The following is a 27,881-nucleotide window of genomic DNA, read 5'->3' as shown; positions in this document are numbered from 1 at the left end:
AATAATTCAGAAACACAAATATGCACACTGTTTTTTCTGTCCACATTCTTTATAGCAGAAGTTCTCCTGGATGTTGAGAAGTGCCATGGTACAAATGATGCAGCAAACTGGAGCAGTCAATAGCAGTCGTATGGTGCAGGCTGGTGACTGAAGCTGAATTCTGAAAAATACCAGAGTAGCAGAACCTGTCAAAGAATGAATATGATAAGTACATTCAAAACTAAGCGCAATGTTTTATTCTCTTAAGTAAATAAAAGTCATTCATTAGGAATTCAACATATAAAAAATGCTAAATGGGAGACCTTGTCAAACGCATGAACACTCCGTACTTACTAGCAGTAACCAAACCTCACAAGGTACTGAAATGATTTTGCCGAGTGCTATTGTGACCCTCTATATCCTACTAGCTCTAATAGGATTTAAGAGTGCTTAAGAGACCCTGGAACAATCATTGCCTTTTTAAACAGCTCCCTTGACTTATGTCACCAAAGAATATTTGCTCCCTAATTAAACTTCTTCTGCTACTTTCTTTATGCTGGGTTGGAAACACCACAGTCAGATTCAATCATCTCACCTTCCCAAAATGTCGCAAAAGTTTTCCTCCACATGAACTTGGGAGGACGAGTGATACTGTCACACCTCCCTACACAGAACAGAACTATGGCAATGCAGTGCCTGAGTATGAGAAATAGAACTGGTAACATAGTAGTTCTTTCTGAAAACCTGCTGGATAAGCATCTGAGTTTGCTTCAAAGATGACTTAATAGACTATTGAATCAGCTGTCCATATTGGCCACATCCAAAACTACTCAACTAAAACAGGAAAATTGACTGAGGGAAATAATTTCATATTTAAAATGCTCATAAGTTAGTAAAGGAAGACTTTTGACATCTTCAAACAGCTCTAATGAGAAACAGATCCTTCTCTCTCCTTCTTAGACCTTCAGCAATCGTTTGGAGAGCAATATACATTGTTCTGCATATTTTCCTCCAATGAGTAAGCCTTGAAATCATCGGCACCAGCAGAACAGACACAGTACCCTTATTTTTGTGGTTGCTAGTGAAAGTTCCTCCCATTTAGATTATTCATTTCTCATCCTTAAATAAAGAGAAAAGTTCAGAATGCTAATCTTATTGACACGCTAAAGCTCCAAACCCTTTCCAAGCATGTGACCTGAGGAATGGGACTGCATGCTGGGAAGCTCCTGCACAACTGTGAGGATCTTTGCTTCTTCCCTTTTGCGATGGAGAGGGACTACAATCTCACCTTTTCTCTGCCTCCTAAACTGAAGCCTGGCTTTTTAAGTCATGGGATAGAGGTATCTGCACAGCATTTGTGTGTGCCATGGAAAAAGCGTGCTTCTGCTCTAAGGAAGACAAGTCCTCTCGTGGAGGAGGAAACATGTTCTGTCTCTCTCAGTTTGAAAGAGTTTAAGTAGCCTCCTCTCTAAGTAAGTGTGTTTGACCCCAGATGAATGAAAACTCCCGTGCAATGTTATTTCACATGCATGTAGCCATCCCATCTTGCAAACTCCAACACCCGCTTTGAGAACCTGATGAATCTTGTAAAGAAGAAGAAGATTGGGTGACACCAGCATGGCTGCCTTTCAGAAAAACTGTCAAACCACCCTGTCTGGTAACACTTTCTTTCTAGGAGTACCATCACACACACAACACACACAACAAGGTTGCTCCAAAACAACTCTTCTGAGCAGAGCTTCCCACAATACTGTACGAACAGCCAGAGACCTCTGCTGTTCCTGTGGCACTTGTGAAGAAACCTTGGCCAAATTAATGCCAAAAGGAGTATTACAATAACATCATTAACACTCTGTTACTGACAAATTAATTAACACTGAGCATGCTCAGATACTATATTGACACACTACAAACAACCTGAATTAGCATCAGAAGTGAAATGTCTAAACCACCAAGTAACACCACAGTGCATCACAGAGGGAAGTTTAACAATTATGAGCCTGTGTGTTAAAAGGAAGCTTTTTTTCCCCAAGAGTTTATCATTCTAGTCAGAATGCTAAGAACTGAATTCAAGGTTTAAAATCTAATCAAACCAGGGAGATGAAGTAAGATGTTCTCCTACCCGCATTATGCTGAATACCAAGTCTTCTCTCAGCAACAGCTCAAGATAAAATCAAACACTGGCAAGTAACAGAAGAGTGGCTTTTTTTCCAAGAGTCCTTTTCTGCTGCACTTTCCCACAGTAGCAAGGTGCCTTAAACCTTCCGCTTCCTTTACTCCCGTTTCTGTGTTTCTCCTTACTCCACTGCTCTCATTCCTGATACAACCATAGAATCACAGAACCATATGGCTTGGGTCAGAAGGGACCTTAAAGGTCATCCAGTTTCACTGCCCCTGCCGTTGGCAGGGACTCCTACTACTGGATCAGGTTGCTCAAAGCCTCATCCAAATTGGCTTTGAGCATCCCCAGTGACGGGACTTTTCTGGGCAACCTCTTCCAGTGACTCCTCACCCTCACAGTAAATATTTTCTTCCTGATATCTAAACTACATTTCCCCTCTTTCAGCTTAAAACAAATGTGCTTTCTCAGTACTTTAAGAATCCAGACATATTGCACTACTAATCTTGCTTTTCCACAGAATATATCAGACAGTAAGTGAATTACCTTTCCATATTCTGCCTTATTGATGTCTGTTAGCATTGATTAAGAGAAAAAGATTTGGAGCAACAGATCACTTTATAAGACAAATTCATCTTTGGTTTCTCTGCCTGCATTTGCCCAACTATCACCTGTTTTGATTCAGTGGTGTGAACATCAAAACATTAAAAATTACAAATCAGTCACTTGAAAGCCACACATGGCAGTGTCTTTGATTAGTGCTCATGAGATCATTACTTTTTTAAAGACGCCTATGAAAGTTTCACTAAATATCCCTGAAGAAGCATATCTTACCTTTTCTTTTCTCTTCAGTGCAATAGGAAGACTTAAATTTGACAGACTTGTAAATCACATTACAGTTCTGTTAAGTCTTCAAGAACTGTAGCAAGATATCAGAGCGGTAAGCAAATTGTAAGTGACCAAATGAAAGAACAATGTTTCCTGGAGCAGGTTCTCCTGATTCTATGAAGATTAACATTTCACATGTAGTCTCTTCTAAGAAGTGAGTAGGATGTCATTATGTTGGATGACCCACTGTATCTTGTAGAATGGCTTTGGAATTCCTGAAAAAAATATGTTTCTGGTTTTGTATGGAAGGAGGGGAAAGAAGACCCAGAGTTAGCAGCTTTTATTGAATGAATGTAGAAGAAAAACTCCTAGAAGGTGGAGTTTAAAATCAAGACCTTAAAGACCTGAGGGAAGAGTATAGTGTGCAATTTCTGTCAGAAAAACAAAAAGAAAGAAAAAGCAAATGACATTATAGGAAGGAAATAACCAGAAGGATTTATGCAGGCATTGCCTGGATGATAAGAAACATTGAAAGAGTTGTGCTCAGATACGTGGTACAAACAATCACAAGACAATGTCACAGATGAACTGCTCATACTGAACCGTTAATGCAACTTGTTTAGAAAGGATAAGAAAAAGGGACACCGCAGGGTGCACATCAATAAGTTGATCTGAGGGACCAAGGCAAAAAAATGGATGTTTCCAGTCTCCTTTGAGATGGGAAGAAAGAAAAGATTAAAAGTTGCGGGAGTGAGACAGACAAGTTAAAAAAGTAAGGTTTGAGACTTACGAAGAGACTGCAATAGCAAATATATCTCTGGATAACATGTCAACATCACCTGACCCAGGCATGTATTGATAATTATTGATCTAGAAAGTCTAGGTAAACAATTTACCTATACCAAGGAGCAATAGCAAAGAATAATTCAGAGCTGGAGGGAGTGAAAAAATTAATTTATAGCAATAAATTATTCACTAAAGTGAATAATATTTTATTAATCACTTTCCAATTGGTAACTGCAATAAACAGGAGCTAACAAAGACATTTAACACCAATTATTCTTCATAGGTCATAATTAATGGAAAGAAAACAGGGATTCTTCCTGGGAAAAATTAGCAATGCATTATTTCTACAACACAGCAGGAGCAGTGAAGGCAGCTTTGTAAGAAGTTTACACACAACTACTTTGACTTTCTACTTCATGTTTCTATAAAGAAAAATATTTAAGCTGCACTTACTGAATATAATTACAGATGCTTTCAAAGATCTTTAAATATTTAACTACTTAATTTTCACAATATCTCTATTAAACTGACATTTCTTTATACCTCCAATTCACATAAGAGAAACATCTTTAAAGGCTCATTTTTGAAAGTTATTTTGTTTCTTTAATGTGGCGCTGGAAACTGCAAAAACTACTGCATAAATGCCTCTGCAGGTGCAGCTTTGTAGATGAGATTTTCAGCTCTTTGATTATTGCTGCCAGTCAAGCCAATATTCACTACAGGCTTCAAAATACAAATGTAATTAAGTAAAAGGACAAAACCATATCTGCAAATTTCCAGTCCAGCTTGAGGCTCCTTCAGAGATCAGCATGGAGAAGAGGGCCCTGCTCAGAATTGCCCACTATAAGCACTTGCCTGCACCAAAAGCAGACTTCACAAATTCTTGGCACTTCACCTCCAGCTCAATCTATTGATGGATGCTGCTTTCCTGAGCTGAATTTCCAAGACAGAAGGAAGAAAAGGAAGGCAGCGGGCCTATTTTAAATGTGACATTTCAGCAGAAAAAAAAATGGATGGAATAATTGGAAATACTTACAACAGGCATACAAAATTTACCAATTGATTTTGACCCAAGAATTACTGGTTGATCTAACACTAGACTCAGAAGCTCTATACAAAATAATATAAAAATAGTATAGCTAGATGAATGAATCCGGATGTTCCTAGAGCTTGCTATTTTTTCATGGATGCTTTGAAAGATAAGTCACCTGTGCCTTAATTAAATTTTTAGAATTTTTTTTTCATTTTCAAATGAAGAATGTCTGTCAGACAGCGAGAGAGAACAAAAGGAGAAAATGGAGCTTCTGCTCCTGAGGTACATGCACACAACTCTGCTTGGTTTTATTGGATATTCTGCTTGAACATCTGAGAGCCGAAGCTCAATTAAATGAGATAACATTTAATCAAGTTTTTTTCATTAAAAAAAATAAAACCAGTCTGGAAAAACATAAAGCCTAACATTATTCATTTCACTTTAAGCCTAGCAACAGGACAGGACTATTCATAGAATCACAGAATCATAAAATCATAGAATGATAGACTGGTTCAGATTGAAAGGGACCTTAAAGTTCAGACAGTTTGAACTCTCCTGCTGTGGGCAGGGACACTTTCCACCAGATCAAGTTGCTCAAAGCCGTATCCAGCCTGGCCTTGAACACCTCCAGGGATGAGGCATCCAGGACTTTTATGGGCAGCCTGTTCCAGCGCCTCACCACCCTCAGATTAAAAAATTTCTTCCAAATGTCCGAATCTAAATCTAATCTCCAGTCTTTCAGCTTATTGGGTAACACAGAAACACAGAGCACACACACAAGCACGCACATGTACGCATGCACAAAGGTCCTCCATATTTCTGAAATAACAACTTAAAAAGTGCAGTGCGGTGCAGGTCTCATAGCAATGGGAACAGTTGTATTGGTTCACTGAATTGTGGACAGGACAGGCTCAACAACACCTTTGAAACCTAGGGGAAAACTTAACAGACTGGGATAAAAGCAAAATACAGGCGATATTTGTAATAGTAACACTCAGAATAAAGTACAACACTGAGTATGGGAATGATTTTTTACATAATAATATGTAAAGCTGCATAAACACTAGTGAAAGTAATTTACTACATATGAAATTGTGATTCCACAAGTATTTGACAATGAAAATGAAAATCCAGAAGAGAAAATGTCTGCCATAGCTGCTAGCAGCATTTCAGTTATGGAGGAAAAGATTAAACAGGTGCTGATTGAATGTTTCTTTCACAAAACTGACCCTCCACAGCCAGGAAATTTAGGAAAAGGGTACAGTGGATGAAACCACAGGACAAGTTTGCCCAGGACAATTGTTCAAACAGCTCTACTAGGAGTCTTTGAAGGAGTGCTTGCTTTGTTTAAGAAATTGTGGCATCACTTCTAGTCAAAGAGAATCATTATACCCTCACTATGTACTCCCCACCTGGACTACTGACTGGCTGTCCAGTGCTACAATACCTGTGTAGTGAGTGACAGGCACTATTATATCAAAATTCTCATCTACTTGTCCAGGATGTAGCATTTTTCACCTACTTTGTATTCACATGATTAAAGCAGATAGCAGAAGCTTTTTTTGCACTGCCGAAAAATTAAAGCAGCCATAAAAGCATCTTGACTGGCTGATTAATTTGAATTTTGAGCTGACTGTCTTTGTTACTGTCTTCAAGTAGCCTAATCATAGCTATGAATGAATAAAAGCTGGCCTGCTTTGTTCAGATGTAGATACTGACTCTAGTCATGAGCTGAACGGGGTCTGATATTTGCTTAGAACAAAGTGGAGGACTCAGTGGTATTTACTATTATATATACATGTGCGGAAATATCTGTAGGAAGATATTTATGACCCTTCCTACACCAGTAATCCTTGGGCCAGATTTTTGAAGGCACAAAAAGAAGCAAGTAATATGGCTAGTGGGATTTACCAAAGCATATGTAATCCTTAAGTATTAAAATTCCACCCAAAGTCAGTATGTGCAAAGATATTTTATAGATCCTAGTAGGTGCTTTCCTGCAGATACAAGTGCCTAAACACCTTTGTCATTCTGCACTGAGACTCCATGAGGTTGCTACGAAAAATTACATACCACACCATGATTTCTTATAAAGCAGAAACATCTGGAAACTATAAATATGCAAGATGTCAAGACTTTGGTCCACAAATCCACTTGAATTAGGCTGAAATTAGTGGCACCTAAGGACCTATTTTTGTGCATCTGGTCTAATACTCCTATTTCACGCTAAAGTTCTGGGTCATAACAAAAAATAGAGGAACAAAGTACCAACAAATTCACATAACTGTCTCTAGTTCTTTTCTCAGAATTGTGTGAAGTATCAGGTAGGTTAGTGAATAACTGGCCAGGTTTATAGATGCTCTGTAATGTTAGGGATCCTTTCTGGAATACAGCCTGAACTAGATTGTGCAGTCATACCATCACTGTTTCCAGATTTTCTCAGAGCTGAGAGATGGTTTCTATACCATTAAGTAGTGAGCATCTGCTTGAGGGAGTATGCTGCAATCAGAAATGACACTCCTCAGATGTGACATAGAACAGCTGATCCATTTGTTTGGCCCAGAGTGAACTTCATAAAGGATTCAGCTCTCTGCCTCACTCAAGTAACTGAAACTCTTCCAGAACATTTAAACTGAGGTTTTTATCCTCTGCTTTCTAAGGTCTTAGTATCATGGTACATGATATAGTTAGGATTGGAAGGGACCTTAAAGATCACCTGGTTCCAACCCCCCTGCCATGGGTTTATCCCACTAAAGCAGGCTGCCCAAGACCTGTCTTCCAGAAGGGCTAACTAATGTCCGAACTTAATCAAGCCTCATCACTGATGTTAGCTCATTTCAAAGTGGAGTCCCTTGTACTGCAACCATCTTCGCTGAACCTTTCTAGGGGCATTCAGGTGCTGGGGCTAAAAGGCTACAGATTATTTCAAATGTAAATATGATGTAAAAGCACAGTTTTCCAGTAGAGATAGAAACAACGGACAACTACAGAAAGCTTCAAGATGTAATGGGATGTGCCCACTACTAGCAATGTGTCCACTACTAGCTAGAGAATCACTAGCATTCAGGAAAGATTTGATTGCAAAAGAATAAGGCATCATCCCAGATATAAATGACACTGCTAGAAATCTTTGTCACTGAACTCGTGTTTGGTTAACCTGGTTACAACTCTGAAAATTGTTGACTCAACACAGCGTCACTAGTTTAACAGGTTCAGGGTCAAAGCCATATGCTCTGACAAGGGTGTGATATGAAAAACACTCCCTGTGATGTCGTACAGAAGCACAAATCTGTCTAATGCAGTCTGAAGGCAGGTGCTGGTAGGCAGTGATGATCAGCTGGCAAACAGGACAGATTTCTCAGGACAGATGAGGTAGGAAGTGTTCAAAAGTCAACATATGCCGAATAATACCATCTCTTTTTTTTGACTACCATGCTTTAATGGTTAAATACAAAGGAAAACTGTGGCAATGCAAGGCACTATTGCATGGTAGTTATGCGAAATGCTGGCATTTTTAAAGAGTGGCTAATGGTGTTGCTTTTAGAGGAAACCAAACAGATAAATTAAATCTCCCCACATATAAATTTTATCACTGACTTTCAAGATCTCCTGAGGAAGATGCTGGCACAGGCTTTATTGTATTTTGTTTCAGTCTGATGTGAATGCATTGAGCAGCACAGGGAGAACACAAGCACAGCATATTACTGAAGGACATTTGAAGAGTGAGCCTAGTCACTTTGCTGCTCATATAGTTTTGACTTACAACATACAGAGGGATACATCCAGAATTGTAAGTGAAAGTCTAATAGGCTGACTGAAGATAGGAGATGGCTGAAGGGAAGAAAAAGCGATGATAGAAGGCAAAATGCAATAGCAGAGCAGAAGTACAGTAACTGGTTTGAAAAGAGCTCTGTGTCTCTGTGGGGCATGCATATGTGAGTGGAATATCTCAAATCAGGGAGTGTTTTAAGCTAACTGAAGCATTTTCAGATTTTTAAAGTCCTCTAAATGACCAAAAATCTCAAAGGCTCATGCGTTCAAGAGCATTCAATGACACACAACACAAAATAAAACACAGTTATCAAAGCCCTGAGATGCTGTTGTGAGATGCTGAATATTTGGTGAGAAGAGTGAAGCACACAGCACTGGTGCAGGTCACATCAGTATGAGATAATACAAGTGCAGGCTGCAGTGTTATCTAGGATAAGTTATTCTGTGGTCAGGAATATTCCACATTTATATCACCATAAGAGGAGAAAAGAATTTGTTCCATTATTTCCAGCTACAACCAGAGAGTGAAAATATCAGCTCAAAGCCACTTGTATGGGAATAAAAAATATCTATCACCTACATATTCACAGAAAAGCGTATACACAGGCAAAACCAGACAGCTATATATTTATATTCAGGTGTAGGGCCAATTTTGAGATGACTCTCACCAATCCCAGGACAGATAAGCCATTCTATCCATATCAAGTGATGACTCCAAAACAACTGAGGTTACACTTAACCAAAGTTTAGAGTGCCCTTTACAGAAATAAAGGACATGCAGCCGGGGACCGCAGCTGGTTGGGTTTTCCCAACAGTATATAGATCACAGATCTCAAAGAGAGAAGGGCAACGAGATGAATAGGGTTGAACATGGCCTTGTCCATGAGAAGTCAGCAATGATCCAAGGTGTGATTTTAGTGGGAGTTCACAGTCAAACTGATTTATCAGTATAGTCACAGAAGTGTAAGATAATGGGAAGGGTCTATAGGGGCAGCAGCTCAAGAAGTACTGTTTGGCTCATTAGTCACACTGAGGAACTCTTCTTCCACATATGGTATTGTCTCTTTACGCCTAAAGAGCATGTTTATCTGTGAACCTGCCTCAGAGAAAAACCACAGTCAAACCAAAATTCCCAATATATGGCTATCAAAGCTAACAGCTAGTTTGTGAGGAACTGCGGTTTTTAGGAGGATCATCAAAAAGGCAAAATACAAACAACAAAAAAAAGAAAACAATTACGAAAAAGAGACTGTTTTAGTGAAAAAGTCATTGAAATTTTGCTATAGGAATGACACTAGAACTGCACATCCTTCAGATTTTGTTCTCTGATTTTTCAAATTGCTTAGTTTTCTGTTTCATTTCCAGTTATATTAAACCACATAAACTTGTTAAGAGTCATGACTGCTCCCTCTTCCCTCACCTGCCCTGAATGTAACAAATGAAACAGTTTGATTTTTCCCATGCTTTTATATATAACTTCTCAAATGAAAAAAGAATATGTTCACAATTTTTACAAAAAGCATTTTATTTTGACCTACAGAAAAATTTCCTTTTAGCACTTCTGGAATTAGATGGGTTTTTATACCCCCTCAGGCTGAGATACAATTCTGAATTCCCAGATCAGAGCCTCATTACTATAACACCTTTTCCCATATGCCCTCCTCACAGTTCCTGCAGCATGGGCTGTCACTGATTTTCCTTAGACAGCGTTTTCTCCAAAAAGTAACCTTCTTACAGTAGCAAAAAAAGCTCCAAAATTGTCTCTAGGCATAAAAAGCTTCTTATTTACAGTCAACTGCCACAACATTACCTGTGGCAGGCAGGTATCATGGTCGCTATTTTGCAGTTAGAGAAACTGAGGTATGCGTTTCAATGATTTGCCAGTCTGAAGGTTTATGTCAGAATCCAATATGACACACGGGGACCGAGGTAAGCAAGAATATACAGAAGAATATTATTGAAGCCATCCAATTCTGTATGATATGAATGAATATTAACTTAGGAGAGCAGGACAGCCTGGTTCATTTTCACGACTGTGAATGTTCTGGCTACTCAATAAGGATTATTGCAGAATCATAGAATGGTTTGGGTAGGAAGGGACCTTAAAAATCATTCAGTTCCAACACCCCTGACATAGTTAGGGATGCCTTCCACTGGATCAGGTTGCTCAGAGCCTCATCCAACCTGGTCTTGAACACCTCCAGGGATGGGGTATCCACCACTTCTCTGGACAACGTGTTCTAGTGCCTCACCACCCTCACAGTAAAATATTTCTTCCTAATATCTAATCTAAATCTCCCCTCTTTCAGCTTGAAACTGCTCCCTCTTGCCCTATTCCTGCACTCCTTGATAAAGAGCCCTCCACAGCTTTCCTGTAGGCCTCTGTAACAAATAATAACACCGACTTCAAGGAGTCTTGTGAGGAAGTGACATTCAATTTCTTTCTGTAGTTGCAAATAACCTGTGTTACACTTGGGAAAATCCAGTGTATCTTCCAAATGCATTTTATCTACCACAAAAAGCAACAACTCTGAAGTGATCCATTAAAAGCAAGCACAAGTGGAAGTCAGAATGATTTACATGCAGAACTCTGTCAAAAGCAAACACCGAGCTTTGCCTTTCACTTATTTTCTGCCTAACTAAGACATATTTATCTCTGAAGGGCTGGATGTAAGGATTTGTAGCAGAAATAATAAGGTTATAAAATATAATCTTGTTCACATCCTTGCCTATCTGAATATTGTGAGAGGGGGCAACCTATAGCCCTACTCCGTTTTTATTTTGTCACTGACTTTCATTATTTATTCCAAGCTGTTCAATATCTAGCTGCCTAGTTAAGAAGGAGCTGTAACAGAGGCCTCAAAGACCCTCTTCAGGAGATGAGATGGTGTTCCCAGGAGACGAGATGGTGTTCCCAGGAGACAGCTCCCATTCAGATCCTTTTCATAGATTCATAGAATCACAGAATGGTTTGGGTCAGAAAGAACCTTACAGATCATTCAGTTCCAGCTCCCTGTCATGGGCAAGGACACCTTACACTAGATCAGGTTGCTCAAAGCCCGTCCAACCTCATCTTGAACACCTCCAGGATCAGGCATCCATGACTTCTCTGGGTGACCTGTGCCACCTCACCACCCTCATAGGAAAAAAAATCCTCCTAATAACTTTTTGGGAAGGTAACTGGCATTTCTGAAGCTCAGTCAGTTTCCGGCAGCTTCCGAAGCAGGTTATCAGTCAAACATACCAAGTTCTAGAGATCTCCATGATAATTTTAGTCATAGTATTTGGGTATTTTTTAATACACATTTTCACCGAAAAAGAAGCAGTCCCCCTGAATCCAGGGGCTTATGGGACTTGCATCACTGGTTTTGGCAGCAGCTGCAGTCAGACAAATAGGCGTATCTAATATCTCCTGGAATGCTATTTAAATGCTAAGGGAATCATACAGTACTATCTGAGGTGTCCTCAGTAATTTTCCTGTACCAGTTCTCCCTTACATTGAGCTGAGCTCCAAGTCTGGAATCTCTGACGTGTCTCCTGTGCTAGAAGAAGGGCAGGAGGGAAGTCAAGAAGTGTGTCTCAAGGGAGGCGAATAGAGTAGTTCCTTTTTACACGGTCAACATGGAACAATTATAACAAAAAATGTGAATATTTTTGCATAGATAGTAAAATACCTTTCAAATGGGACTCATTTCATTGCAAGGAATGACTTATGCAATGTAGCAGTCCATATTTGATTTAGTGGTCTAGGTAAGATTTTCACTCAGTGAAGAGAAATAGACTCTTCTATGACAGAATTCCTCTCATCCTGAGAGGATGGAGGATATTAGATGACTCACATCTTAAAAGAGGCTATTTCTTTCCACCAGTAATAAAAAGACACTTAATTCTCTCATACACAAAGTCTCTCTTCACTCTCAGTCTTTACCTGTGTGAAGTTCTGCTTCCTTTCAGCTAAAAATGAGAAAAATCTGAAAAAGATAAACCAGCTAAATTGCCAGACTATGTACAATCATTCTCATGCACTGGAACAGGTTGCCCAGGGAAGCTGTGGATGCCCCACCCCTGGAGGCGTTCAAGGCCAGGCTGGATTGCACCTTGGGCAGCCTGATCTAGTGGGAGGTGTCCTTGCCCATGGCAGGGGGGTTGGAAGTAGATGATCTTTAAAGTCCCTTCCAACCCTATCATATTATATGATTCTATGATTCTAGCCTTTCACTTACACATTCCGTTTTCTCTTGCACATTCCTCTTCAAAGGTTAATCATCTTTCTCCTTTTCACTTTTTTTTTTTCTTCTGAGCAGGCTGATTTTTAATTCACTTTCCTAAAGGCATTCCCTTTACTTTTTTTGCCTGTCTTCTTTTTCAGATTCTTCCTCTGCCCTCTTTTCTCTGATTTCCTCATACCATTCATCAAAACTGAGAGTATTTCCCCAGGAAGCCCTCCCAGTCTTGTTCCTGCCACTTAGTTACATACAAGAAAATTAGTAAGGCTCAGTCATCTCAAATCTATGATTCTCTCTAAACTATTTAATTACTGTCCTAACTGGTCTCAGTGACCTGCATACTTCTACATTTTATATCATGACGCACAGCCACAAACCACAACATTATAGATTACATAGATTATTATACAACAGAATCAGATACAGAATCACAGAATCATTCGGGTTGGAAGGGACCTTAAAGATCATCCAGTTCCAACCTCCCTGCCATGGGCAAGGGAACCTTCCAGTGCATCAGGTTTCTCAAAGCCTCATCCAAGGTGGCCTTGAACACCTCCAGGGTTGGAGCATCCACTGCTTCTCTGGGCAATGTGTTAGAAACCTCACAGTTAAACATTTCTTCCTAATATCTAATTTAAATATCCCCTTAATCCACTTTTATATAAAATTTAAACTTCCATGGATGAAGTCAAAGAATTAGAGAGCAGGTGATCTTCATTAAGTTAAAGAGCTATTGAATAATCAGTATACTGCAGGAGATAACACTTGGTCTAAGATATTTAGACCCCTCATTTTAGATAAATGACTGAAAATACATTGAATATGTATGACAGGAAAAGACGTACATATACTGAGGGTAAAGATTAAACCCATTCAGATCCTTTGAGGGACTTGTAAAGATCAGCTCTGATTAACTAATGCTTTCTGTCAGGAAAAGGTTCCTTTTGATGCATGTAAACCTGAAATGTAAGACACACACAGATAAAGAATTCCTCAGAAGGTATGCATCAGGAAAGAATTTAAAGCAAATCTGAAAGATAAAGGGAAATAGAGACCTTTGTAAAGTAATCTGGATGTAACAAGAACAAATCTGGTTTTTTCACTTCTTCACGTATGTTTATAGAAATATTTACTGCTACATAGTCCACTTCATATTAAGAAACCAGTTTTATTTTCACTTTATTCAAGAGCATTCTTCTCCCAAGAATGTAATCTGAGGCACTGGGACATCTTAAATGCTGTAGGAAAGAAACGAGTATCTTAAAATTCCATGGTAAGCTGGAAAGCTCTCTGGTATTTAAAAAGATGATCTGGAGCACAGCTAAACCAGGAGAGTCACGGCTTTTGTGCGCATGTCCCTATAATCTCTTTGCATCGCAAACCAAGTCCATCCTAGTACTATTTTCAGACTCTTCCCAAGCTCCTGTGAGAAGCTAACAATGCCTGCATGAGCTCCTAAAATCTTCATGTCACTCCCCATTGCACAGAGAAGCATCTCTTTCATTACTGGAAATCTGACCCTTTTCTTGCACAGGCTAATTCCTCTGCAAAGGGTAACGAGGTAAAGAGTAACCAGAGGAAAGAAGAGTATCAAGAGTGCTCTCAAGTGTGCATGTTTCATGCCCACCTATATCAACCCAATTTAGCAGAAATTCAGCTGGGAAACTAGCAAAGGTATAAATGTGCCTACACCAAGATACATCCAGAAAATACCAACCTCACACTTCAGAAAGGATACAGAAGAACTTAAAATAACAGCTGTCCTACCCTGCTAACAGCCTGTGAATAAGTGTGGACATCTCACAGATCAGAGTTTCCTGGCCATAAGGAACAGCCATCTTTTGAGAGGTCAGCAAGAAAAGCCCAGTGAAGACTGTTCCACCTTCTTTGGACTCTAGAGAAAACATTTTGGTGTTGAATAACTTCAGTAATTCAAAATCTAAATAGGATCAAACTTAACCTTCAGTGTTGATGATAATGTGTTCAGGATGACAGAATTATTGATTTCTCAATAATACATCTTTCCATTAGATTAAAAGCAGTTGTTTCTTCTCAAGGGGATGATAGGGCTTGATAGTTGTTAAGCTTGAATTAAGAAAAATAGAAAAAGACATAGCACCAAGAGAGGAAAACGCTTTCTTTGGGTATAATGAGTGCTAAATTAGAAGTTTAATGATCCAGTGTAATAATCCTCTGGATTCAAGAAAGGCATGTGGTATCCAGCTGGCTAAGAGCAATTTTGACTACGTGCCACCACAAATGTAGACTCTCATTTAATGTCTGTGGAGCCAGACCAAAATATGAGCACAAAGTTCACACCAGTGAAGTGCAAAATACTTGTTTGGTTTCAGGTTTTTGAGTTGATCTTTCACATGCTGCAGCTGAAAATCAGATGCCTTTCCAGCTGTCAAAATGTGACCTTATTCTCTGCCCGTTCTGGTCCTGACTGAATGACCACTGAGATGCTGAAACTTCAACTAATTTCTGAATTTCTGCTGTAAATGAACTGTAACTGAGTTTCAGTAATTGGGAGTAGAGGTGCTTTTACCTCAAGAGAGAAGGAAAATGTGCTTGCCATACAAAGACTATCTTTTGATTAAAGGAATGAAAATACTACAGGAGAAACTTCCAGACTGGAGAATATATTGAGACAACTAAGTCACAAATTAAATCTGGGGTTTTTTGGGTTTGGTGTTTTTTTTAAGAGAGTTCTAATTTATGAAAATAAAAACTGGATGTAAAGTTCCCACTGGCAGGTGTTCTATCTGCTGATACATGAAATAATTTTAAATTATACCTTTTTTGTTGTTCATAATGCATTTTCACATGAGAGGACTGGTCCACAATTTTGCCCCCTCAAGAGCCAGGTGGCCCTATTTATTTTCTCAGATTATAACTTTCAATTTGTCCTCTTCATTTTCAGTGAGCTGAAAAGGAAAAGAAAGGAATATCAGCTTTTACATTTCATGATACATACCTTTAACAAACATCTTTCTTATGTTGTGTTACAGCCTTTCCGTTATCTACCAAATTCAGAAAAATTGGCAGACACAAACAACTTTGTGCTTTAGCTTAACTGAAAAAAAAGAAAAAGGCTCTAACACTGTTTATTATGAAAATATTGTGCACAGCGAAAGGATGTACTTACCATGAGCTTATGTTTGAAGATGGAGAAATGTCTTTGATCCGTGCTACACGGGCCAGATGGATCAGACTGCCTAATCTTTTGGGCATCCAAGGACATCATATGCAACATCCATTGGCAGTGAAAGGTGGGAGATGCTTCCATGTCTGGTTGCTTTCTTTGTGAAGCTTTCTTGAAAATGAAGAGATTTCTTTTGCTTTTTTATCACCATCTTGCATAAGACTGTTGGTAGGATTTCCCTTTCAGGTCATTGTTCCATTAATACAAAAGTGAATTTTTTATGTATTTTATTTGCTTTTTCATCTCCTATCTGTTACACTTACTTAAACCCTAACCTAACCAATTTCCAAAAGGAGACAATAGGAATTAAAGAAGAGCAATACTTCCTCTTACTTCACAGGATTTTTGCATTCTAATTATTTGTGTTCATCCTCCGGGTTTCTTCAGGAAGAATCACCAGTGTTTCAATTAAAGACAAGTTGTTTAAAAACAGAGATGCTTAAATGACATATTTCCCCTGAATATGACACGTTTACATGTATTGGGGGAAGAGAAGTCTGAGATAAAAAGCAACCAAATAAAAACTAGGCAGGGAAAACATCCATAGTTGTGCAGATCTGATTGCTGTTACCAAGTTTCTACAGAATTTTTCACTTTCCGCCTATATGGCAAACACAGTATCATACTCAGGGTTACACTAACAAGTCTAATATGGAGAGGAAATTGTTCCATTGAACATGTTTACCTGGCCCTGGTTCCTACCCAGGCAGCACGTCAGCCACCGTCACCAGCATGATGCCCACACCCATGCAGAGAGACAGACACAGGCACCTCTGTCAGACTAATTTATTTTCATTTGTAGTGTTGACCTTCCCTGTGAACTACACTCAGAAAGCTTTGTGTATTCAAGTGATTCAGAGCTAAATTCATGGAAATTTTAATTCGTAGCAGGGCTACAAGTAAAACAAAACAAATAGAGTGGAGACCAGATGAGAAATAGTCATCCTGACTGGGAGGGAACCAAACAGCCTGTGGCCATAAAGAAGTGGACTTACGCAAACACACCAAGTTGGCTATTCCATCTCACAGGCTGATGGTTTAAGGATGACAGAACATTTTTCTTGGTTGAAAGGATATCTCCTGTCACAGGAATGAATCAAATTCAGAGGAGTTTTCTGAAGAACAAGCTCCAGGGTTATCTAATATATGCAGGAGGCCAGGACGTGGTTTTCAGGGGTACAAGGAACACCACCAGCAGAATGGAGACTGACATTGCATCGTGCCTCTTACCTCAATGCATAGTCAGTGCTCTGTGACCACATTGAAAATAGCTGTGTACAGCTGTATCCAAGTTGGAATTTAATTTCTCAAAAGCAATGATTGACCTCCACGAGGAAGACACAGCTCTTCGTCACATTTATAACCCTAGATCTAATTGGATTTTGTGAAAAAGTGGCAAAACACCACTATGCCCACCTTTCTGGGCATCTTCTTTACACCCTGCCTCTGCTGGACTGTCTTCCTTGCATTATACCGTAAGTTCCTTTAGCTACAGATACTGAAAAGTGCTTTTAGACTCCTTCGGACAATCAATATCCTTTTCAAATTTTATTTAGGCTCCTAATTGATTCAGAATCACTGCAAGTCAATGATACAAGGGTTCCAGAGTCACAGAGCCTGTGGAAATTTAAGACATTTTCTCTTCCAGAAAGTTCTTGTGTATCTCTGATGTGTAGCCAGTAAAACAAAGCAGAGAAACATACAAACTTATAATTTACACCTATATAAAAAAGGTTTACCATCAAGTTTTACAAGCATAAGTCAGCCATGGCATTTTATCTTGATTAAAGAAAGCGTAGGGCAGTTGATTGAATTCAGTTAACCTGGATTAATTAAACTAAAGTGAAGGAGATGATTGAAAATTCAGATCTTAGAACATAGGCAAAATGGAAAACCTGTGCTATTATCTTGGTATCTCAGTCAGTAACGTGTCCTGAAAGCAAGTGGGTACATTTCTCTCAGCCCAAACAGGAGATTAGTTGTTGCTACTGCCTAGTTCAGTGATACATAAAATGCCTTTATATTTTCCCACAGGAATTTGGAAAAGAAACTGAAATAATTTCAGAGATCACTTTCTTTCAGCACTAAAACAATCCTCTAACATGCTGCTGTCTAATGTATAATACAAAATAAAAGTGCACATAAAACCTCCCCTGGTTAGCACAGGGACACTTCTTCAGAAGGAGGAGGCAAAAATTCCCAAGGGATTTGCCAAAAGCAGGACCTGTCAAGCATTGGAAAAGGCTTCCCAGGGAAGCGGTCGAGTAACCATCCCTGGAGAGATTTAGAGTTTGTGTAGATGTGTTACTTAAGGGCATGTTTTAGCAGTGGACTTGGCATTTTTGGGTTAATGCTGGACTCGATGATCTTAAAGGTTTTCTCCAACCTAAAAAATTCTGTTATTCTGTGAAACACACACCGAGCAGTACTGCTGGAGGAGTTAACACCCAACATCAGATGGACACACTGGCATTGATATCTGGGCTGGGAACAGCTCTAGGAGGATGCATCAGAGAGGCAGGGGTAAACCTGACAACATGAACCAGGATGGCCCAGAGGTTCTCCCATTTCTCATCAGCACAGCCTGGAGTACATCCAGCATGGAGGTATGATCAAAGAAGAGCTGGTTAGAAAATTTAAAAGAAGGATAATCTAATGGATATGGTTTTCTTTCTTGAGACCCCATTGATAATATTGGATCTAGTCCTCTCAAGGCAGACTTCAAAATATATATAAAAGAAGTGGAAGCCTTTAAATACCCTGTTGGATGACCTAGGTATGTAAGCTGATGTCTGAGTGCTTGAACAAACTCAGCATCTTCTTCTCCTGAAGTTCAGCTCTTCCTCTATAAAATCCCGCCAATGGCAGTATTCTTTCGGGAGACCTCTAATAAATAATCTAAATCTCCCCTCTTTCAGCTTAAAACCACTACCCCTTATCCCATCACTGCACTCCCTGATAAAGAGCCCCTTTCCAGCTTCCCTGTAGGCCCCCAGCCAGCAGCCCTTGTCAGTTTTGAATGGCATTAATAATTAATTTTATTTATTTCAGATTTATTAAAAAAGAAAACAAACCAAGAAAAAAAATACACTCACCAAAAATTACATCCAGATAAGGATTCCTCAAAACCCTCCATTTCAATTTATGGTTAGTTTAAATTGCATATATTCCATTTCAATTAAAGCAATCACCTGTCAGTTCTCCTACATTTTAGATAAGTAACATCTAAATAATAACCTATATGCAAACTCTTAACAGAAGAAGAGATATAAACTATTCATGGGCTGACCTGAAATCACACCTAATGAAACTGCCACTGCCACAGTTCACCACTGACCAGCCACTGAAATATTGTCGTGCACTGCTAGACTGTCAGTGATGGATAAATTGCTTTCTTCACATGCTTCATCTGCAGTTTTCCTGACATATCAGAGCTTGTGCAAGAATTTCAGTTTTAGTGAAGGCTTGCAGGCAAGTAAATAGCAATAATTTAAAGCTGTCAGGAAAAGAATCAGTTATAAGTACAGGCAGCTGTCTGCAGAATCACACCCAAGAAAACATTTGGGTCCTTGTTGTACTTGCTGGAAACCCAGACAATGCCCCTGTACAAAATCATTGATTTGCTACTGACCACAGGAAATTAAACAAAAAAATGGCAAACCAAATTAAACACAGGGAGATGTCAAAAAAATATGGAGAAATAAATAGAGGAAATATAAAAATTTCAAAAACTCAGGAAAACAGCAAAAAGAAATAGGTTAAAGTAGTATGTGTGTTCTATGATGCCAAGGAATTTAGGACATATTTAGGATTTATGTTGTTAAAGAACTTAGATTTTATGGTGCTGAGGTTTCTATTGAAGGCAACATCCTAGATAAGAGTTTTATCTTCACATGGGATTCATTTTCCCTTTGCTACCACGTCCATGTCTCCATTTGTAAGTGAAAGAAACTTGAAAAACACAGACAAATACAATATCACGAGTCAGGAGTGACATTCCTGTTACTTGATTCATCATTTGGATTCTTCAAAGAGTGAAAAAATGCAATGGTTTTTGGACCACAAATGCATTTGATAATGTCACTGGCTTAGATTGCCTTAATTAGACAAACCAATATAAACAGAATTAAAGAGGCACTCTTTCAAGCAACCCCCTCTTCAGTCAAAAAAATCTACTTGCCTCATCTCGTTCTCTCTACAAATCCTGCCTCACTGTCTTCCTTAGACCATCATTGTAATAACACTATTCCTGCTGCTATCTAAAATGTCCACTGAGTCAGCAAACTGAAACTTGCCAAGCTACGTGTGTACATACAGGATTTCTTTATAACTGACAATATTTTTGCAAGATGCTTAATTGGCACTTCTTTCTTTAAGATATTGCATTGTTGAATCTTTCTATTTTCTATTCACTGTGTAACCATGCACATTTTCTGCTTTGTTAGGGGATGAAGATAAATAGGCATTTACATCATCCATTGTGTTGTAATGGGCAAACATCAGTAAAAAACTGCATGGTAATGCAAATCTCAAGAGAATTGTTCTTTCCAATTGCTCTGAACATTGCTCTTATCTTTATGAGCAAGGAGTCGACCTGAGAACGAACAATTCTGCAGTTTCCACACCAGGCATTTCCCAGGCTTAATTAGAGAAATTCAGAAGTTTTGTTTGCCAAGACTTTTCTTCTGATAGAAACAGGGGGTGGTTGAAGTCGGAAGGCACCTCTGGAGGCCAGTACTCCAACCTCCTCGATCAAGCAGGATTAACTAGATTAAGTTCCTCAGAGCCGCATCCACTCAAGGTTTTTATTTCTGCAAGGACAGATTCCATTGCTTCTGTGGAGTTGGTGCCGGTGTTCAATCACGCACACAAGGACTGGACGCTGGCACAAAGACTGCATAAACATTGACTTTCACAGCTGATCAGAGAAGCAAGCAAAGGCAAGAAAACACATAAAATATGTATGACTTAAATTACAGAATGACTTGCAGTTTAGTACAACACAATCCTACCTAGTAATGCCCCAGAAATCACTGAGACTAGAGCGTATATTCTAGTATACTCAACCTATTGTTTCAACATGATCTTATGATTCACAGTTCACATGAACAAGATCCATTTTGTGATGTCCCTCTAATAAAACATTAATGAAATAATATTTTTAAGTGTAAATCTGTTTTCCTGTTTACTTTTATGAACTAAGTGGGAACTACAAGCTGCATCCTATAACCATGCTTTTAAGGAACCCCAAAGATTGCTAGCTGAAACACTACTCACTTTAAATATTCCAGTCTGTTCAGAAAGAACTAGCTGATGGTTTGTGTTTCTTTAATACCTGATCAAATGAAGAACAAGAATTTGCTTTTTCCCAAGACTAACCCTAGTCACGGAATCGTAGAATCGCAGAATGGTTTGGCTTGGAAGGAACGTTAAGGATCATCCAGTTCTAACAACCATATCATGGGCAGGGACACCTTCACTGGATTAGGTTGCTCAATGCCTCATCTAAATTGAACAACTCCAGGGTTGGGGCATCCATGACTTTCCTGGAAAACCTGTGACAGTGATAGTCTCCTATCACTAGGTTAATATCAATGTTTAGGGGGAAAAAATCACAATGCCATTATGTATTTATTGTCTTAGGATCAAGCCAATAAAATTCACCAAAAGCCATATGGAAAGGAATCTAATCCTATCAAAAGAAACTCTTAATTTTTTGACCCAAGCTATTTAAATGTCTACAAGGGCACAGAGCAGGGCCGCCACCACTGCTTCTGAACAGCAAGCAGCAATGGGATTCATCATCTGCTCTGCAACATGCATGGTGCTACTCACTAGTAAGCAAAGGAAAATCAATTTGTTATTGTTAGGATTCGTATAATATAGTCTAAAAATGTTCAAACAGTATTTTGACACAAACATTTTCATATGAGAATTCCTTGGTCCTATTCTGGGATATCATTAGGAAAAATGTAGCTTTTTGATGTGCCAGATGTTTAGTATATTGAAAAATACATAAGCAGGAAGGTGTTTTATGGAGAAATATAGGTACACATTTTACTCACCAAACACAAAGTGCAGAATACTCTTCATCAGGCTATGGCCCAGTTAATGCATAAAATAATCTGAAATATGCCAGTGAAAAGAAAAAGAATTTCGCCTATTTTCTATACCGTCTATCTACTTCTGCTCTGAAGAAAGGCAAGAAGAGCAATCTTCCTACTAAATGCCTTTTGAACAGAAACTTCATTGCATTCACCTAGCTGAACTCTAACTTAGGTTAATGGTGCCACCTGGTGACAAGACTTACTCACTGTTCCCGTACCTTATCAAGCCAGAAAAAAGAAATTCATGCGCTATGAGTCTTTCCCTCCAGAGCACCACTCCTACCCCTCCCCAGAACTGCATCACATGCAATAACTGTTTGTCCTAAGGAGCACAGTGTATTGTACACTGAGAAACAACAATTAACAATAGGATAGAAAATATTTCTTCACAGACTTTCATTTTAGACACCACCACACGCTTTGAGTTATTAGCATGTGAAGAGAATCCACTTAATAGCACAAAGGAAAAGCGGAGAAATGGCACTGATTTATCTGCTGATGATGAGGGAGCAGGGTGTTTGTCTAGCTCCAAAACTTCTTGTTCACTGGAGTGGTATGATAGACCCTACTACCACCTGGTAGGATTTTACTAACCCCATAACTGCAGATCCTAACTAAAACTTGGGTGTTGGAGTTATGTGTTCTTTATACCTTACTTGTCAGTAAAAACTCACATTAGAAATTAATTTTGAAGCCATAAATTGCTCTGTGCACCTCTCTCTGTGTTGCAACACTGATTAATATAACCACAAAAAAAAAAGAGGAGAGGAGAGGAGAGGAGAGGAGAGGAGAGGAGAGGAGAGGAGAGGAGAGGAGAGGAGAGGAGAGGAGAGGAGAGGAGAGGAGAGGAGAGGAGAGGAGAGGAGAGGAGAGGAGAGGAGAGGAGAGGAGAGGAGAGGAGAGGAGAGGAGAGGAGAGGGAGAGGAGAGGAGAGGAGAGGAGAGGAGAGGAGAGGAGAGGAGAGGAGAGGAGAGGAGAGGAGAGGAGAGGAGAGGAGAGGAGAGGAGAGGAGAGGAGAGGAGAGGAGAGGAGAGGAGAGGAGAGGAGAGGAGAGGAGAGGAGAGGAGAGGAGAGGAGAGGAGAGGAGCCATTTCGGTTGGAAGTTACCTACAAGGATCATCTAGTCCAACTGCCTAGTGCCAACACTTTAGGGCTGACCATAAGCTAAAGCAGGTTCTTAAAGGTTTTGTCCAAATGCCTCTGAAACACAAACAGGCTTGGGGGTATTGATCACCTCTCTAGGAAGCCTGTTCCAGCATTTGACTAGGCTCTTGGTAAAGAAATGCTTCCTAATGTCCAGTCCAAGCCTTCCCTGGTGCAGCTCTGAACGATTCCCAGGTGTCCTGTCCCTGGGGAGTTATATAACATATGAGATATATAATCAAAATATGAGATACATAATCCACCTTTTTATATTGCTTTTGGTCACAGGTATAAAACAGCAAAGATTTTACACACAGATTGCTTTAAAATGGTAATATTTAAAGGCATAGGTAGAGGATAGTAATAAAAATGGAGATGGGAGCTTGTATTTTGCAGGAGATGCCTTGGGCATAAAGTGGAGAAAGACAAATTTAACATCATGTCCTCAAACTTACAGCTGCTATAATAGTTGTACAACAATATACCCAGGATTTGGATCATGGATCATATTGATGATCTACAGCTTTGTTCATATGCAAAATACAAGTTACCAGTAATCACTACAAGCCACCAGCATAATTACATTACATAATGGTTAAAGGTAAAATCAGTCATTCAGGAGTTTCATTGCAACTTTTTTACTTCTACCCTGTTGCCACCATATCCTATTTGACACTTATGGTCACAAACCTGCACAACAACTTCAGCAGCACAAACACAGACTAGTCCTTCACATTACAAAAAAGAGGACATTTAATAGCAAAAAGTTTATTTAAAGGCAGTACACTTCCTTTGTGGTTTGCCTTGCTCACTTAAAATTTGCTTTTTTTTTTTTTTTTCTTGTAAACTCAGCAGTTTGGAAAAGTACATGAAAATACTGGACAACTTTAAATGTATAAATGATACTCTGTGCTCTTCAACAGAGGAAAACTGCACCTCCTCACCTCCAGGACCCTTTACAGACTGGGATTTCCCTTCTATGGAACCTGATCAGGGACCTCCTTAATTTAAGAAAATAGGAATATCTCAGATGGATTAGGACACTCTTCTCTTAGAAGCCTACTTCACATAATACAGTCACATGCTGCACATGCAAATTATACAAGTATCATATGCTTAATTTATACAACTATTTAACCAAACTGGCAGAATAAATATGTCTAGTTAGATACTTGCAGTAAGTATGCAGCTGCCTGGAAGGAGGTACAAAACCACCCTCAGTGAAATCCAAGCTGCAGCTGTCATTAATCAAAGCTTTGCCCTTGAACATTCATCACTGTGATATTGCAGTGACAAAGTGGACTTCTACTGCCATTTGGGACAGGAAGATTTTACTTCCTTAAAATGATTCAAGTTCTCTAGTGGTGCAGATGCTGTGAAACAGCCAGTTTTCACATTTGTCCTCAAGATAGCAAATATGCAGAGGAAAAATTATAAAAATGTTATAGAAAACTAAAATGCTGCATATTTAAGTGCTAAGCTTTTGCATACTATGTAGAAAATCCCTATTGAAACCATTTGTGTTTGATAGAAATAATTGGATGTTTCTTGGATCAATGAACTGGAGGTAATGCAGTCAGGAAAGATTTGATTCTTAGGCCAAATGAAGATTTTTACAGTATTGAAAATACGGCCTAGAAGAAGCTTTAGTCAAGATGAGTATCCCTTTCTAAAGACACAACATTCACTACATACTTTGATCAGAAAAGAGCAGAGGCTGTCAAAATTATTTACTTACTGAATTGACAGTGAAGAGAGGTTTGCACAAGCTTGGCGAATGAAATCAGAGCAATCCAGAGATCTTTCTGGTTTGGAAAGGACCTTTAAAGGCCATCCAGTCCAATCCTGCTGCAATAAGTAGGGACATCTTCAAACACATAACTTTGCTCAGAGCCCTATCCCACCCAACCTTGATTGTTGCCAGAGACAGGGCACCTACAGCTTCTCTGGTACAATCTGTTCCAGTGTATTACCACCCTCATCATAAAAAAAATTTCCATATATCTAGTCTGAATCTATCCTCCTTTAGTTTAAAACCATTATACCTTGTCCTATTGCTGCTGGGACTACTAGAAAGTTTGTCCCCATCTTTCTTATAGGCACCCTTTAAGTACTGAAAAGGCCGCAATAAGATCTCCCTGGAGCCTTCTCTTCTCCAGTCTAAATAACGCCATCTTTCCTAGACTTCCTTCATAGGAGAGGTGCTCCAAACTTCTGGTCATTTGTTATGGCCCTGGTCTGGACCCACTCCAATAGGTCCACATCTTTCCTGGGCTGAGGACCCCAGAGCTGGACACAGAATTCCAGGTGGGGTCTCACCATAGCAGAGGGACAGACTTCCCTCCCTTGACCCACTGGCCACTCTTCTTCTGATACAGCCAGGATATGTTTGGCTTTCTGGGCTGCATCAAGGCTTCACTCTACTTAGACTATGAGCCATAATTTCTTTTTAAAGATGAATAACAACTCTGCAAAGATTTTTCTTTTCATGTAGTTATTAATAATATGATACTTATTTTGTATTCATTGACTAGAAATTAACCAGTTATTCACAGAAAACATATTTGTCTATGTTGAGGCTAGCAGGCCAGTGAATCTACTTGGATCTGAAGAACAATTTTGACAGTGCTTGTGAGACCTCTCCCAATATATTCCACACACAAGCTGTGCCATATAAATGACGTAGCTTGGGACCATCTTCTAGCACTAAGCTTGGACTCATACTTTAAAATTCTCTCAGTCTCCAGAACCAAGCAGCTACATGCACTGATTTATGGGGATGATCCCTGGGCTGTGAATTGTTTGGCAGAATGCTGGTCAGGTGGGCCAAAAGCTTGTAAGAAACCATTTAGGTAATTTTACAGTATAGATGATTGAGTGTCCCTGTGTGGAAACATGCCTGTTCCCAGGTTAATTCACTAATAAAGATATTTCCAAATATATTTCAGCTGTCAGTATGTTCTCAGAGAGTGGTTTATTGGCTGGTGAGAGTGTGCATAAGGGCACTAAGGTAACTTGCTGGAAATCCATACTCCTGTTTGCCTTGCAGCGCCTTTGTCATGTAACCATACTTGAAGCGAACTACTGAGAATTTGCTGACTGCAGCTTCTTCTGAATTCGTGAGCCATCTGTTTGGTGCCAGCACTTATATATATTGCTTACACATGCGATCTGCACCACTTTACTGGATGCTGTTTTATGAGAACATTATTCGGTTCAAGATGAGCAGAAATTCCCCGTCCTCTTCAGCTGTGCAGTCTCCTACTAAAGGCTTCAAATGTACTCAGGGTGCCATTGAAAACCTTTAAGGATACAACTTATGTACAGCAAACTCTTAAAGTATTTTCACTGCACTATAGAAACTGTACTTCAAAGTAAAATGCTGGTTTAGCCAAGAATTGTTACAAACCTATTGTTTAGAGAAGGCCTCCCCAAAACCTTGTTCTTTTATCCAATACTTGTCAAATAGCTTCTGGTTTGGGAAAAGCATTCCAGTTCATGACACAGTTCTAGCATACAGCAATACGCAATGAGCAATAGGTCCATATCTTTCATGTCGAGTGATTTTCAGAGAAGGTAAAGAAGAGTAATCATAATATTCTCTGAAGCTCTTTTGCAGCAAAAAGAAGCCTGGCAGAGCAACTACCTCAAGCTATAACATTTTCCTTTTCATCACCACTATTTTCGTATTACTGTTTTTCAAACAGATGATGAGGACTGGTACTGAAGAAGTTGGAGGAAGTTGACAATGTGAATGAATGACTATCCTAAAAAATGCATTTGAGAATTGTGAAGAGAAGACTTCTATGCAGGAACACCCACATCTCCTATACTTCGGCAGGGCTTAGCATGTGTTTGCCTTCCATGATGATATAACTTGTGTTTCAAAGGAAGGTTCTTCCAGAAACTTTCACAACAGATTTATTTGAACGCAAAGCTGGCAGAATGTGAATTCTGACTGGAAAGTCTTGCAGTTCCTGTATTTATCCTTAAAAGCAGTGCTGCATGAGAACACTTTGCCAGCACAGGTTATCTGACAAACACAGTGAAATCACATGACACAATTCTTAGTACAAGTTATTTACAAATAAGTCTATTTGAATTTGTAATCCACTTTGATAACATCTTTATCCTATTGAGAATTGAGTATACATGTCCTAGCAGTCCTGTGTCTTCATCTCTAATCCTTCACTTAGCACCCACATTTCTTAGTGAAAGCTCAGGAGTGATCCTTTTGTGTACCAAGATGTCCTCCACTACCTTAGAATTGTCTTGATTTAATGCCAACTGCACATTTAAATGCAAAATAAACATGACATAACATCCTTATAGCACTATTACTGTATTGTACCTCACAACCCCATCGCCACCTCTCCAGCAAACCATCTCCTCATGACCTGAAAATTAATACACAGAGCTATAAGCACAAACACCAACCTGATGTTTGACAAAAAGCCACTGGAGTTCATTTCTTAGACCTCTCTTTAGTGAAAGTAAAGCAAATCTGCAAGAAAATAGGGTGCAAAAAGAGAAACCCAGCAGTCATCCAGTTGCACAGCAATATCACAGGGACGCTCACAATAAATCCTAATGCTGCACCAAGAAAGCCCAATTTCTGTAGGCAAATGTTGAAGGAAACCCCACAGTACTGCAGGAGACAGTTGACATGCTGGGGCTGAGAAGC

General features: G+C 39.3%; 1 protein-coding gene and 1 long non-coding RNA gene across 14 annotated transcripts in view; both read right to left on the bottom strand.

Moving 5' to 3' along the window:
- The window catches only part of DLG2 (discs large MAGUK scaffold protein 2), a 1,074,248-nt gene that overhangs the window by 1,009,877 nt on the left and 36,490 nt on the right, over positions 1-27,881 (bottom strand). The window lies entirely within an intron of this gene.
- LOC128852747 (uncharacterized) lies at positions 60-20,857 on the bottom strand. Its single transcript, XR_008450783.1, has 3 exons — positions 15,891-20,857; positions 15,540-15,669; positions 60-185 (listed from the first exon to the last, which is right to left on the bottom strand). It is a non-coding gene; the product is annotated as an uncharacterized LOC128852747 (long non-coding RNA).

This window comes from Cuculus canorus, chromosome 1 (assembly GCF_017976375.1).
Source record: "Cuculus canorus isolate bCucCan1 chromosome 1, bCucCan1.pri, whole genome shotgun sequence".
Classification (NCBI taxonomy): Eukaryota; Metazoa; Chordata; class Aves; order Cuculiformes; family Cuculidae; genus Cuculus; species Cuculus canorus.
The sequence above is the reverse complement of the archived record's forward strand: the minus strand, read 5'-3'. Positions and strand labels throughout refer to the sequence as shown.